General features: G+C 43.4%; 1 protein-coding gene and 1 long non-coding RNA gene across 2 annotated transcripts in view; one reads left to right on the top strand and one right to left on the bottom strand.

The window, feature by feature from the left end:
• LOC119217450 (teneurin-3) overlaps nucleotides 1-15,120 on the bottom strand; it is a 209,371-nt gene that overhangs the window by 119,685 nt on the left and 74,566 nt on the right.
• LOC134132753 (uncharacterized) lies at nucleotides 14,615-15,080 on the top strand. The gene is made up of 2 exons (XR_009956948.1): nucleotides 14,615-14,797; nucleotides 14,926-15,080. It is a non-coding gene; the product is annotated as an uncharacterized LOC134132753 (long non-coding RNA).

Here is a 15,120-nt window from a genome sequence, read left to right as displayed (position 1 = left end):
ACACACACACAAGACAGAAGACAGAGAGGCTGAGAAGAATGGGTCCACTGTGTAGTAACACAGACAAAACTTGAAGGTCAGTGATGACAAGTGGACATGTGTGTGCCATTTGTACGTGTGTGTGTGTGTGAAGGGGGGGGGGTGGATGGGACAGTTCCCTAGAGCAGCCGTTAGCCCAGCCTGCTGGAGTTAGCCCTCCTGTGTCTTTGTCTCAACCCACTAGCAAAAATGTAATTACAACCCAAGACTACGGTTAGGCCGTGCCCACTCATCTGTACCACATATTTAAATAAAATGCATAAATTGAATAAACCTGTCTGTGAGAGCGTAATTAAAAAGGTGGGGGAAAGCTGAGAAAAGTGGCTGTGTGTGTGTGTGTGTGTGTGTGTGTGTTTGTTCGTGTGGATCCTGTGAAGCTGTGAGTGGGCAGTCAGTGTTATTCTACATATGCAAGTCAACTTAATGGGTTGACTTGAGCTGGCCTCACTGCCAGTATTAACCACACTGTGAGGACGCAACAACCATCACACATGCGGCAGCTACACACACACACACACATTGAGATGAACAGTGAGTAAAAGCACGGTCCGTGGGAACACGGATGAAATAAAGGCAGTAGCCATGTAGGGACGAGCACTGAAACACACCTGTGGGTTATACGTATCATGGCTGTGCTCATCGGTAGAACACAGCGGCTATTCAATCCGAGGCTCAACTAGTTTATGTCGATGGGTGCACTTGCATGGTGGGGTGTCATCACGGTGAGAATGTGTGAATGAGACGCTTTGACTGACGGAAGACTACAAAAGAGAAGTACAATTACAGTCAATTATATTACAAAATATTATACAACAACGGTAATGTTATTATTATTGTCTGATGCCTTTATTTGATCTGTCATTTCTGTTTTACGCTAGACAACCAATCCCAAGTAATGTGCAGCTAGCTTTTTCTAAAAGACAAATTTAAGAACAATGTCAGCTCCTCGCCCTCTCATTTTCTTTCTGGAACAGATAAGGAAAATGTCCGGGTCAGTATTTCCACCCAACAGTCTATTGGGAATCCATCAGGGAATTAAGCAATTGGATTGATAGGAGCAATGCTCCTAGGTGAGGGGGTATAAGACAGGGCCAGCGGCTCCATCCCCAAAGCAAGGCACTAGCACTGCAAAGGTTATGGGTTCTGATCCTTTTGTGGCTAAAAGGGCAAAGCAGGACATTATGTACGGTTTTGCCCGGGGCTAGGTCCTGAAATAGTCCTCCATAGTCAGGCTAAATGTCCCCACACACAGCCAGGAGGCCAGTTGGCTCCGGGCGGAGTCGCTGGAGGCTGCAGTAGCTGCTCACGGTAGCCCAAAGCCCCCCATGACATACAGAACATACAGGCGTGTTGTTTCATACCGATGTATGTACTTGTTGATATTCTTCATTCGCTGACCCAGCTCATCATTCGTGTCGTTTAAGTCATAGCATCAGCCGTGCTGCATTTCAGCTCAACTCTTCAGTTGTTTGGTCTTTAGTCTTAAAGCATAAAACATCGGCAGGGAGGCAGGAAATGATTCCATTTATCCCGCGAGAAAGAAAAGCCTCTTTATCACATGCACCATTTACTTTTAATTTGACAGCATTTTGCCATTAAGTGGCCATAAGAGAATATGAAACACCACGATGGCAGTGGATTAGTTACGGCAGTCTGACCGCTCAAGAAGTGGTGAAATTGGTGCTGAGCTCCACACGGCAGACTCTCTGAGGCTCTGATACCTCCTGCAGCAGTAGTTGGGGGCATGTGGAGGGTCACATTGCATTACAATACGTAGTGGATTAAATGAGGGGTGTAAAACAACTCTGCATGAATGGCTGCCATCTTGCATTCACGTTGATCAAATCCATCAAGTATAGAAGGCAAACTGTAGCTTAAACCTCGACAAGCGCTTCCCAAAGCAAAGCTAAGGCTACTGAGTTCACTTCCTCCGCCCACACACACACATCTGTAACACCTCCATGCTGCCTCTCCAATACAGTGTAGAAGACTGCAGAGGACAACCACACCAGACTAGAATAAACATCTGATTGTGTTCTCTGCAGCATGGAAAGGAAGTATTTATTCATAGATTTCGTAAATGAAATGAACATTTTTTTCTGGCTTTCAGAGGTTCTCAATCCCACCATAAGAGAAATCAGTGAGAAGAGAAATGAAATGATTAAAAAGAGGAACAGAAGCATGAAGCCAATAAGGCAGAGGTGGCCGTGTATTGACACGTGTTCTTGCACACACGAGCCAAACGGATGAAATATAACGGCACGCACTGATGAAAACTGCAAAATGAAAACCAGTTTTGGATTAGCTTTTCCCACCAGGTGTTTGGCATGTGAAAAAGTATGTGCCTCAAAATGTGTTTCTACCTAATGACCACGACAAGCCGATATGCTGAAAGAACCACACAAGCACACACACATACACACACACACTTCCTGTAAGTTGACCCCGTGGCCTGCCCCGGCCTCGCCTTGCACCTAACACAACCAAACAAAAGAGATGGAAAGAGGTGGAGGAGGGGTAAAGGAGAAGAAGGGAGTGATCGGAGGGGGGTAAACATAAGAGGGCCATGGGGTTAAGTGCGTTCTGTGTATGCAGTTTCTTTACTGGTTACTCCCATAGAGTTCCTTTATTCCTCTCTGATTCCACTATTAGTTACAAATCAGACATCATCATGAATTCTGTTTGTAAACATTTCCAGTAACGAGTTATCTGCTGAGTCTCCACAAATACAAGAAGTTCCTAAATACAAAGGAGACATCACATAAACACAGTAAAAGCGCTCAATTCTAACTGGAATGAATAAGGTGTGTGTGTGTGTGTTTGTGTGTCGTCATCAGTCCCAAAGCATCTGGAAACACCCACACGTACACTAAAGGATTGCAGGCTGTTATTGAGCGGTTACGCGCCCAGCCATCCATCCATCCATCCATCCATCCATCCATCCATCAGAAGACACAGCTGCTCCACACCGTCCTCACCGCGCTCCCTCTGAAACTACAAGGATTCTCCACCCCCCACTGAGACACTAAACACCCCCACCAGGGAATTCATGCGAGACCACCACAACAATAAGCAGGACCATGATGCCTTTTAGGTTGTTGGTAACTGAAGCCGAGGCTCTCTGTGTAGTTCTGTTCATTCAAGAGGAATGAAGGACACAAATGAGCAGATCGCTGGTCCGATATGTTTGGATTGAAACAAAGGGGGGGACGCCTCCCTACAGGAAGCAGAGCACCACAGAAACAACAACAGGAACTGAGAGCCACATTCAGGTAAACACAACAAAACAAAAATTCACACACATTCTCTGTGCTGCGCCCCCCCCCCCCACACACACACACACCACCCCCGGGTGCCCGTGGTTCCTTTCACCGTCACATCGTCAGTCTTCATTTCCCTCAGCAGCTAGATAAGACCTGAGAGGGGCCTCCTGGTGAGACGAGGGCTGTGGGTGTATTTTAGGTTGCTATTTCTTAGTGCTCTCTGGAATGTTACCATCTACCCGCAGTGTGCTACTATTCCCCCCTACTATTGGGCAGTAGCCAACAATTGCTGTTGTATTACTACAAAAAATAAAATATTTGTAAAATCAAGGGGTCTTAACATTGTTTTTTAAATGATTAAACAAGAGATATGAAGTTATTTTTGAACACTCTCAATGGTGTGAGGCAAACAATAGCAATAGATGATGAAACATGTGCTTCACACCACTTCCAGGGTGTGTTGATTTTGGCAATCCCTGTGGCCTAAAGAGGTCATAGAGTGCAAAGAAAGGTCACATAGAGACTGTCTCATCACCTGTTACCGGTTCCTCGCAGTAAAGTTTAGAAAACTGCAGCTTTTCACAAAGACTGGACGAGGCCGTCGTGACGTAATTGTAATTGCAGCCGACAGTGATGCAGTGAATGCAGCTCTTTCAGGAGAAAGGCTTCTCTATCAGACACGGTCAGCGTTTATCCGATGGGCCTCACAATTTATATCTAGGAGGTCACAGTGGAATTCTCCACGCAAAGATTCCATTGAAAGGAAAAAGGGATTACAAGTGTGAAGAGATGCAGGAAATGGGAGCGGCGTAAGGAGGAAGGGGAGAAAGAGGTGTGCTGGCCAACCATCTGGACTATGCGTCTGATAAGAAACACTTAGTCAGCTTGTACCTCATCACTTAACCTGCTCCCTCTTTCTTCTCTCGGCCTTGTGGAACCTTCCTCTCCCTCGCTCTCTCTTTTTATTCTCCCTTCACCGATATCGTACTACAGGAAGTGATAACGTGGAAAGTAACGACAGTGATAAGACTTAATGTGGGAACTGTGGACAAAAGAACGGTCATGAGGTAAGATGACCTCTGTATACAAGACACTTTCTGCATTCAGGTAGAAGTCTGAATAGACCTCTACATGAACCATATTTCCATGTGTGACTCATTCACTACACCTTGATAAACCCATTACTTTTATAAATGTTTTAATGCAGATTGACAGCCACTGAGCTTTCGTTCCCGGATGAATAGACAGGATGCGCTAATACATTTGAATTACATTTTATAGTTGTTATCATTATTTGTGAATCATTATGAATAGTATCATTATTATTCAATTAGAAACATCAATTGTTCATAAGGTCCCATTTAGTGTAGTCACAATGTCAAAATTATGACCTAAACGCGATACCTCCCATAAATAGCATGATACCCGATACTTACAATATCACAAATATATGATATATGAAATGATACTACTATATTTATCTATAATTTTAATACATAAAACATTTGTATGGTTCCCTTTTTTACCAGCCTGTTCCCGCGACAGCTTTTTGAAATGACATTAATATTAGTATTAGCTTACAGAAAAATATGAACGAAAACCACATGGCATTGATTATACACGCCTTGTACGTGTAACGCAGGCAAAGTACTGATTTCACTTCACTAACAAGCCCAAAGATTGGACTGAAAAGCTTGCTCTTGAGTACAGGGCCCAATGCCAGTCTCCCCCTTGACCCCCCTGAGTGACTGAGGTCACGTAGACAGTTGCGTGTGAGAGTCTGTGAGGGCTTTGAGTTGTGTAAATATGAGACAGCACTTTGCTGCCATGTGTCACGTCAAAAAACAGGATTTACAATTGAGGGGTTTCATTTAATACCTAATGCAATCAAGGGTTCAATGGTGGGTTAAACACTGTACAGTACAGTGGACAACACTAGTCGACCACAAATAATTATTAGCAATCTTAAACCCCAATTAACCTTCTAACTGAAGTTACGTACATCTTAAAAATAATCACCATAGTCTACATTTTACTGCTTCTTACTAGTTTTGTATTCTGATTGTTCAGGAAAGTGCCTTTGCCACTATTGCAACAGCTATTTTATGGAAGTAAATCTGTGCTATCGGGGGTTAAAATAAAAAGGTGATTGAATTTCTAGCACTGAATATTTATGCATTGAAATTATGTATCCGAACATTCATTCGCTGTTCATATTTCAGATCAAATTCAAAAATAAATAGGACTGTTGTTTCTTTGTTTTGAATTAATTGCATTATAATATAGAAAAACATATATTATTTATAAAATTACAAATCCACATATTTTAAAAAACATATACTTGATGTTAAAATGGTTAAAATGGAAGTTGGGAAGAGTGCAACAATACATCCATTCCACATTTAACAGTGTCGCACTTCTCTGCTTCTTTGCCCTGAGCCGCACTGGGGGGCACGCATGGTCATGTCGGTTATGCCTGTTGTTGTTTTTGTTGTGGCGGTGTGCTGATGAAGCAGCGACACCCATGTGGGCCCACTGACCCCCCCTTCACTGGTGTATTGCATACTCAAGTCTCTCAGCACGTCCGGAATATTTCTCTTACTGTCGATGCCACCTGTGGTGACCTCAGTCTTTACGTGCATAATCATTCCTGCGAGTCGTGGACACTGTGGCTGCTTCTTTTGATCTGTCTTCACTCCTGAAATGAGCAGCGCAATGTTTTCTTCTTTTATTCGTCCTTTTGAATTAGTGATAAGGTGGGATAGCGCTGTGCTCTCTTTGAGGGAGCTGTCTTACAAATGCATACACACACACTAATACACACAGGGGCAAGTAGAACGCTCTCAGAGGCACACACACATTCAAGGCACACAAACAGCCCACATTTCACTTGCATGATGAATTAACTATAAAAGCACAACGATGTCATGAAAAATAATAAAAAGGAAAATACTGTGAAAATAATATAAAAGGAGCTGGACCGTGTGTGCTGCCCCCCAGTGAGTGTTGTGTGTGAACTCCAGTAAATCTTTGTGTGTGTTAAAGAATTCTTAGCTAAGAATAATGTTAGATAGCACATCCCTGCGAGTGTGTGTGTGGGTGTGAGGCATTTTAGGAATAATTGAAAATGTATATTTTCTGAGCGATAGCCCCATCTAGACAAACACAGTCCATCAAGAAAATGACAACCACACACAGAAACACATGACTATACTTGCAAGGCCACTGACTCACATTTGTTGCTTAACTCCTGTTTCAAAGTGATGTCCTTTGTCTGATGACTTTCATCATCTTTCTAGCTTTGAAACATAAATACACACACACACACAGGCCCCTATATCGCAGACACCCAATCTATCTCACACATCACTCTCAAAGGCCTTGTTGCTAGGAGATAGTGCTCTATTTGTGGAGAGAGAGAGCGCCAGAGAGAGATACTGCGTGATAGGTTGTGTGTGTGTGAGTGTATGGGGGGGCTGTAGATTGAAGGAAAGTGCAGGGATGAGAAATTAAGGAGATAAGAGAGTCAAGTTCCTTCAAAGCAGGATGAATCCCTCAAACATGGACCAGGAACACTGGCACAGTGTGTGTGTGTTCCTGCAGGCCACGCATGGTTGCTCATGTGAATGTGTGTGTGTGTGTGTGTGTGCAGCTTCCCGGTGGTGGGATCCAGCAGGTCATATAATGGTTGACTGGACACATTGTCTGTCCCGTTGTCAGTCCTTTGCACACACACACACACACACACACACACACACACACACACACACACACACACACACACACACAGTTTCCTATAATCTGCAAATACATCTAAAATAATCTGATAAAACCTGCAGAGGAATAAAATCCTCATGTGAAGCGCAGTGGGCCTGAAACTGGCTCCGCCCACCAACATCCTGGAAGTAACTAATGCCACAGTGGGTCCAATCAGAAGCAACGCTTCCTTTTAAACGGACACACTATATTGATGATTAATCATATACACCAATGTGAAGTGGAGCAATGTACTGATACACGGTTTCATTGATCTCTATAATTTCAAGGTGTTTACAGATTTGTCCATTTGTCATTCATACCCTGATTTATACATTATTTTATTAATAAAGAAAAGGGAGTCAAAGAGTTTTTTTAATGGCTGTTGACAGTATTTTCTGATTCATGAAGACACAAAAGAGACATCCAAAATGATGTAATCAAATCAACATAAAGTATTTGAACCCGCCTTCATCCAATCTTCATATATCTTATTTGGAAATGTAAGGTAATTTATATTTGATGTGACAATAGGGGCGTTAATGTAGGTGATCACCTGGAGAGGTTTTATAGGGATATTTACTCTCCTTCATTGTTCAAAGCAGTGCAGGCTCAGTTCAGTCCGTTATTCTAAATAGAAGGTGTCATTGGTTCTGATCTTTATATCCATTCAAATTAATCTTCTTCTTCTTTGATAGTGAGTATGATTAGTTGTTCATGCCTTACCTGTCCAGCTGTGAACGCGATGGCCATTCTAGTTTTATTACGTCTGAGAACCACATGCAGATTGCACAGTTTAACACTTAATATTCCGCTGCCTACTAACTTTATCAAATAAAGACTTTTTGGGCTTCTACTGCACCAGTGGAATGCAGCTGCTGTCTGTGCTGCTTGACTGACTGCATTTCTCTCACAGCGGTTGGTCCGCAGCTCTCAGTCCGACTAATCCACTAAAGCATTCCAGAGGAGCAGGAAGAGTCCTTATATGTGCACAAAATAAATCACCTGTTATATCCAGCAGAATGTCACTCACTCAGTCCCGTCCACAAGGACTTCTGACAAAGGCTCTGCCACGTATTACTAATATTCTAAAGCACGCATGTGCACCATTACTGACCATCATCTCACTTTACTGAGACATTGCTCACACACACACACACACACACACACACGTAAAAGATTCTGTTGATACATCCCAAATGGCAGGACAAATGTATTCAATCTGACAGGGATATGTCATGTTATGGCCACTTTACCATCTGATCACTCCTAATAGGGGCAGTAGAATCTTAATCAGCTACATGTGTTTCTCCCCTCTATCAGCCTCCCCCCCCCCCCCCCCCATGTCCCCAAAAGCTTCATTGTTCTCCTCTGACCGTAACACTTTCATTCCTTTGATCCCTCAGTTGCTCTCTCTTTTGCTCTGTAACTCGTGCACACTATTTTTACAGGAGTGTCTGTAAAATGGATGTTTCTAATTGAAAAGGTAACAGTCGGTGTGTATGAGGGGGATGGGGGGCAGTAAGAGGAGAAGACACACACACCGACAGAGTAATGGAATGCAAATCTCAGTGTCTGGAAGCGATTAGGCAAAAACCAAAAGCCCAGTCCCCCGAACCCTCACACACACACACACAGACACACAGACACACACGCCTTTCAAAAAACACTAGGCTCAAAGCAGAAGCGTTAAAGGTTCAGAAAGTCACTTCAGATATGCTGACGCCTTCCTGGGTTAACTGGGTTAAACACAGTTTACTCACAGCCTTCAGAGTGACGGACAGCGAGGTTCTAAACTCATTTGTGTCTGAAGACAACCGTTCTTTTAGTTCATTCATAGGGAAAGATCATAGGGAAAGAAAATATGCATGAACCAACAAAATAAGTTTCCATCACCACTGAGTAGCTGTCAGAATTTCTTTACAGGATAAAATAAGGGAAGTTGAATACATAAACATTACACAAGAAAAGGATAGCAGTGAGGATCTGCCGTACTGATACCGGATGAGTTGTCCATCGCTTACGCCTGGGGCCTCTGCCCTAATATATATAATAAGTCTCTTTTATACTTTTGTCTAGTAATGGGGGAAAAGCACATATTAATATATTGTACAGTATTTAACATGTAGTAAACAAATGTACAGATTCTAAGGGTTAGATTTGTCGTAAATTAGACTGTTATCTAGGAATTTAATCCCTTAGTTACCAATACGGACCTATATATGTATTACAAATGTATATATTACAAATAAGAAAAAAAGTGTTGAACCAATAGAGTAGAAAATAGAGTTTTCTCAGTCAATCTACACTTAACCACTTTGTTAAAAATAATAGAAAAGAAAAAAGAAGAAATGTGTATATATACTGTCTACTACTTTGTATATCTATATAGATATTAATGTGAATTATATAAATAAAAATGGATATATATATAAAATGTTTACATATTACATATATAAATTAGGTATATATTCAAACTAGAAATCTTAGTATGTAGAACTATTTGCAGGCTTCTTCTTCTTAACCCCATAGTTCATTGTGTGCTATTAAATTAGTTATTTATAATATAATCTTTGTGGTAATTATCATGATAATAATATTTTTTTTTTTTATTATAATTATTACATTATTACATTGCTGGTATACGTTTCATACCTTCTTGTCCACATCTGACTGATATTATTTGGGTTTGATATTAAATATGGCATTAACATCCATCTGATGGCTGTGGACCTTGTTTGTAAGCGCCCCCCCCACACACACACACACTCACACACACAGGACTAACGGGGGGGGGGGGGTCGTGGGGAGACACCTGGGCCTCAAACGTCTTGGGTTACAATGGTTGACATGATTTGTCTCTGTCTCATTATGTCCTCCACATCGATCGGCCCCCAAACGAAGGTAATATCCCACATCTCAATAATTCCCCTAATGGCCTCAAAAGCAGACCTTATGATTGATACGTGTGTGAAGCAGAGAGATACTGTAGTGAACAAGTGAATTACTGGTGCACCTGAGGAAGTGACTGAGTGAGTGCAGACATACTAAATATCAAAGAGTGTAAAAGTGTGACGATGGCCAAGAAGGGAGGAAGCCAAGAGAGAGAGAGAGAACATGACTTCAGGGGGAAAATAATAAAAGAAACACGAGAGTGTGGAAAGAGGGAAAAATGAGAGGGAAGAAAAAGGAGAATCCACAGCGCTCCGCTCACTTTCTCACCGAATCCCACCATGAGGCCCCAGACGGGCACTATTTAACGCGCACGCACACGCGGATTGACTGGGAGTTTACATTCAATCAGTGGATTTACAAAACAAGAGGCAATTCCTCGATACACGCGCGCGCAAACGACACCTTGCCCGCCTTGAGGAGGATAAGGGACAACACAAATGAAACCGCTCGCGGTTGTGTTACCTTGTCTGGGGGGGCTCCAGTGTCGCCCGGCTCGAAGGGTTAATGCTCCCCGAAACACATAGGATCCAGCCCGGGTCGGCCTGCCGCTGCGGGAGGGGTAACAGCCTCCCTCTCGCTCGAGCTCTATCTGTGGGGCTCCCCCTCAGCTCTTCTTCTTCTTCTCATCCAGCCTCGCGCTGCACGTGAGGGATGGAGAGACCAAAGACAACTCTCTCCTCGGTTCCCTTCGTTCTTGTCAGTGCGTGTGACCGCGCGCGCGTGTGTGTGCGTGTGTGTGAGCACCGTCTTCTCGTCTGCCTCTGCCACCTCTGCAGCGTGCCTCTCTCCCTCTCTCTCCCTCTCCCTCCCTCTTTGCTTCCGTAAGTTCGGAGCTATCTTGCTGGTTCAGCCCGGAGGGGGGCGGAGTCATGAGGCCAGCAGGAGCGCACGGGACGTTGTGATTGGCTGACAACGAGGGGGGTGCGTTAGAGCGAGAGAGAGATAGAGAAGAGTGAGAGGAGGGAGGGTGAGACAGAAGGAGGGATATGTCCATTTGGAGGCTGGAGGTGTAGACGAGAAAGGAGAGGAGGAGGCGTGCCGGGCCGAGAGGCACTCCTCCCCCCCTCTCCCCCTCCTCGTGTGCATTCTTTTGCTCTGATCGTCCGGATTTCTCGACCACAAATGTATTCATAGCACAGAAACTTCACCTCTCAGCCGCTCACACCCGACTCACGCGCGCCCTCCCACATTTAGGGGGCGTGCGCGTGTGCGTGCATGCGCAAACAGCTGTATAAACCAAAGGTACGGAAAGAGGTGTGACAAAAAGGGACTGCAGACACACACACACACACGCGCACAAACACACTTTGAACACACGCAAAGATACACACACCACAACACTTACTTGTCATTGAAATTGTAATCTTGACCTCAATTTTAAATAAATACAAAAAAACTAACGGAGAAAGTATAATACAATATGATTGTGTTCTAGCGTTTGTACAGACGCGTTAGTGTGTCTGTGTGTGTGTGTGTTTAGAGATGAAAGTGAGTGCTGTGTGTGAGGCGTGTGTAACACTTACTGTGTGTGTAATTACAGAATAAAATTGTATTTCATACTCCAAGTGGTTATTGATATTTACTGTATTTAGTGTAAATTACTTTACTGGATTAAGATAAATTGCACAACTTCACAAATTTCACAAGTAAACTAATGCTTAATCTGCTGTATTGAAATTAAATAAAAAATGGTCTATTGTCAAACATTAACATTTATTCAAACATTTATAAGTGATATATATATATGAGTAATATATATAAACAACATAATATTTTGTATTTATTATATATATATATATATCATTAAAAATATTATATATATATAACAAATACAAAACATCAATTACATTGTGAATGGATCTATTTTACATAAAAATAGTGAATAGAAAATAAGTAATGACATGGGGATTTTCATTAAAAATTATCTATGTCAATAATATCTTACAATCCTTATTATCCATACATCACACTAGAGTGTTTTGTCTTAAAGAAACACCACACACACACACACACACACACACGTTGTGTACATTACTGTTAGTCCTTACCTAAATATGTGTTACAAGCGACTGAGGATATCGCTTGGAAGGAAATTGACATTCATCCCCTTCTGTCATGCATGGGCAGCCTTTTACTGTGCAGTCCTGCACATACACAAGCATGAACACACACACACTCCAATGTTCTCCTTCCGGTTCTCCAAAGAGAGGATAGACGGACACCAAGGGGTCTGATGGACTCTAGTGCATAATGCCAATGGAGGGTCCTCTGGAAAACCACAGGTTCCAGCTCTGTGTGAGTTATGAAGGAGGAGAGCGTGTGTGTCCTCCTGTATTACAGCATGGTCCCTGTGGAGAGCCAGAAACAATCTTTACTGGAGGACCATGTGCTTCTACCGGCTGCACACTGTAAACTGTTTCAGACAACCCACGGTCAGATGCTTCCACACATTTCAGAAAGGACACTCAAGTCCCTTTTGCTGGTATCATGGACGTTATTTATATAAATGGTGAATTGGGAGACAGACATTAGGTACTCGTTCTCCTAATGTCAACCTGATTCTAAATTCTCCAAAAATATTTGTGGTAGAAGAGTCTATATGACAATAAGCATTCAGGCCGTGACACCTGAGAGTACTGCTCCCGACTGGAGAACACGACCTACGTGGCGTCACATGTTTACCTAATGTGTAAAAGCTCCCTCTACACGTTTCATTTTTATGATCATCTCATCTCATTCTGAAATAAAAAGATTTGGTTCCTAAAGAACTAATTTTGTCATGACACACAGAAACTAAATATTTTATTAACCCATACATCTTCATCATCATCATCATCATCATCCTCCTCACTCTCACACAGACACACAAGCTAATGATATAAGCATTATCCCCCATAGAGGTTAATGGAGTATGGATTTTGGCATAGAGGCCACTGGCAAGGAGATGAGGATATTAAAGGTAGAGTTATCCTTAATGCCACTGCCTTTAGTACGTATTCCCCTGCTATATCGGTTTCTTTGTGTGTCCCTTGCTACGGGCACTATGTGTGTATCTATCCATGTCTCCATGCTGGGACTAAAATGACCCCCCACTTGTGGGTTAATTGTCCTCATCTTTATGTAGTGGGAAAGCAAACTGTATGTATGCACCAAAAAGGATCAAATGACTTATGGTCTTTTAGTGTTACACCTTATACAGACAGAGGTGTAGGTAGTCGTAGTACTTTTCAGTCTTGTGTTGCTAACGGTTCTGAAAACAGTATCCTTGTTTTGCTGCTTCAGCAGATCCATTGAAGGAGAAGGGATTTCATCTGAATCTCATACATTCCTCAATGTCCCACCACATCGAAGACAAACCACAGTGCTATCCTTTTCCCCATTTCACATCCCAATTGTCTGTTGGGTGAGAATTCTGTACTCACTGGACTTTTCTTTTTCTCAATTTCTATCCCCCCCCAGCAGTGAAGCTTTTCTAACACACACAATACAGACTCCATAGGCCTTGGGTGTGTGTGATCGATAGAGAGAGGGGGAGGTGTGTGTGTATTTGTTTGTGTATGATCCGGGGGAAGTTCAGCTGTTCCCGCCATTTGAATGTGTGTGTGTGTGTGTGTGTGTGTGTGTGTGTGTGTGTGATAACAGTTCTCAAGCTCTTTCAGTTCATTGGGAGGGACCCCTACTGGGCAGGTTCACAACCTTAGAGAGCGAGAAGGCCAGGGAGAGATGGGAATGAAAGAGGCGTGTGAGGGGAAGACAAGGGAGAGGGAGGACACAGGGAGAGAAACGGAGACTGGCTTAAACAAGACAACTGGTGAATTAGAGAGGAGGAAAAAGCAATGAGGCAAGCTCTCTAAACCGTCAGCAGGGAGGGAAAGAAAGAGCGCTTTCTCCTCTTTCCTAATCCTTCATTCACTAGGAGGGGATTTGAGTCGATGGTGAGATAACGTAGTGTAGCTCCCTCTCACTGCGGTGCTGGCTGTGTGTGTGTGTGTGTGTGTGAGAAGGTTGGACATTTCAGCCTCCTGGCCAGACTACAAAATAACAGTAATCATCTTGACCAGTATCTGTGTGGGTGTGTGTGCGTGTGTGTGTGTGCGCAAAACAGAGAGCAGCCTACACGTATGAATGTGTGTGTGCGTGTGTGTGTGTGTGTGTGTTACGGACATTAGCATGCCAATCTCTCCGCAGCCCCTTTTTTCTAAATAACAGTTATGACTAAGATCATACGGTGTTGGACTAAACCATTTAGGATAAATGGTTGGCATCAGTTGTTCAACCCACTTGTGGTTTACAACACACACACAACAACATGCAGCTCAAGCCCTAAAGAATACTACTTTTTTGTGAAATTAAACCAAATGAATGGCTGCGCAAAGATGTTTTCCACAAGCCAGCATGATAGAATCACACGTGGCTCTGTGTGTAGAAGGTGGTGTTATGTCCTTAGCTCATTGGTCAGTGGACTGTTTGTTTCCTGTCACCTTTTATGGAACTGAGTACAGCAATGAAAGAGTTACATTTTGTAAAATGAAAAGTCCGTAAACGATGACGTTATGAATATGGACGCAAATAATGTTAATTGTTTTAGATTTTGTGTCAGAGTCCCTCCCTCTGGACCCAGGTAAAGGCTGGTTTAGGTCTCCCTCTGGTGGATCTGGGAGAGGTTGGCTTCGCACGCACCTGTCTCAGCTCTGCAATCGCACACCTGCACCGGAGCCACAATCACCAGGGGATAAGAGGGAGAGCCTGACAACCGGCCGACGTCGGATCGTTACTCACGTCACGTATGTCGACCTCAGTCTTCGCGAGTCTCAGTGACCAGCACCCAGTCGAGCCGAGAGCCGAAAGTAGTTCTCTTGTCATTCAGTTTAAATCCTGTTACTCACCTCTTGTCTCACCTCCTTGGTTTCAGTTACACCTGTCTGTTCCTGCACGTGGGAGGACCACCGGGCACCGCGCACTGTCAAGGAGATCATCACCCGGGACCCCCTCCTTCACCTGCACCCCTCACGCCCGCTCCTGCTGCACCTCCAGTCGTGTTGATTAATAAAGTATTCACTCACCTCCTGACGGCTGTGTCTGTCCGTTCTGCATTTGGGTCCAGCCA

The sequence above is a fragment of the Pungitius pungitius genome, chromosome 9 (assembly GCF_949316345.1).
Source record: "Pungitius pungitius chromosome 9, fPunPun2.1, whole genome shotgun sequence".
Taxonomy (NCBI): domain Eukaryota; kingdom Metazoa; phylum Chordata; class Actinopteri; order Perciformes; family Gasterosteidae; genus Pungitius; species Pungitius pungitius.
This window is presented reverse-complemented; position numbering and strand designations above follow the sequence as displayed.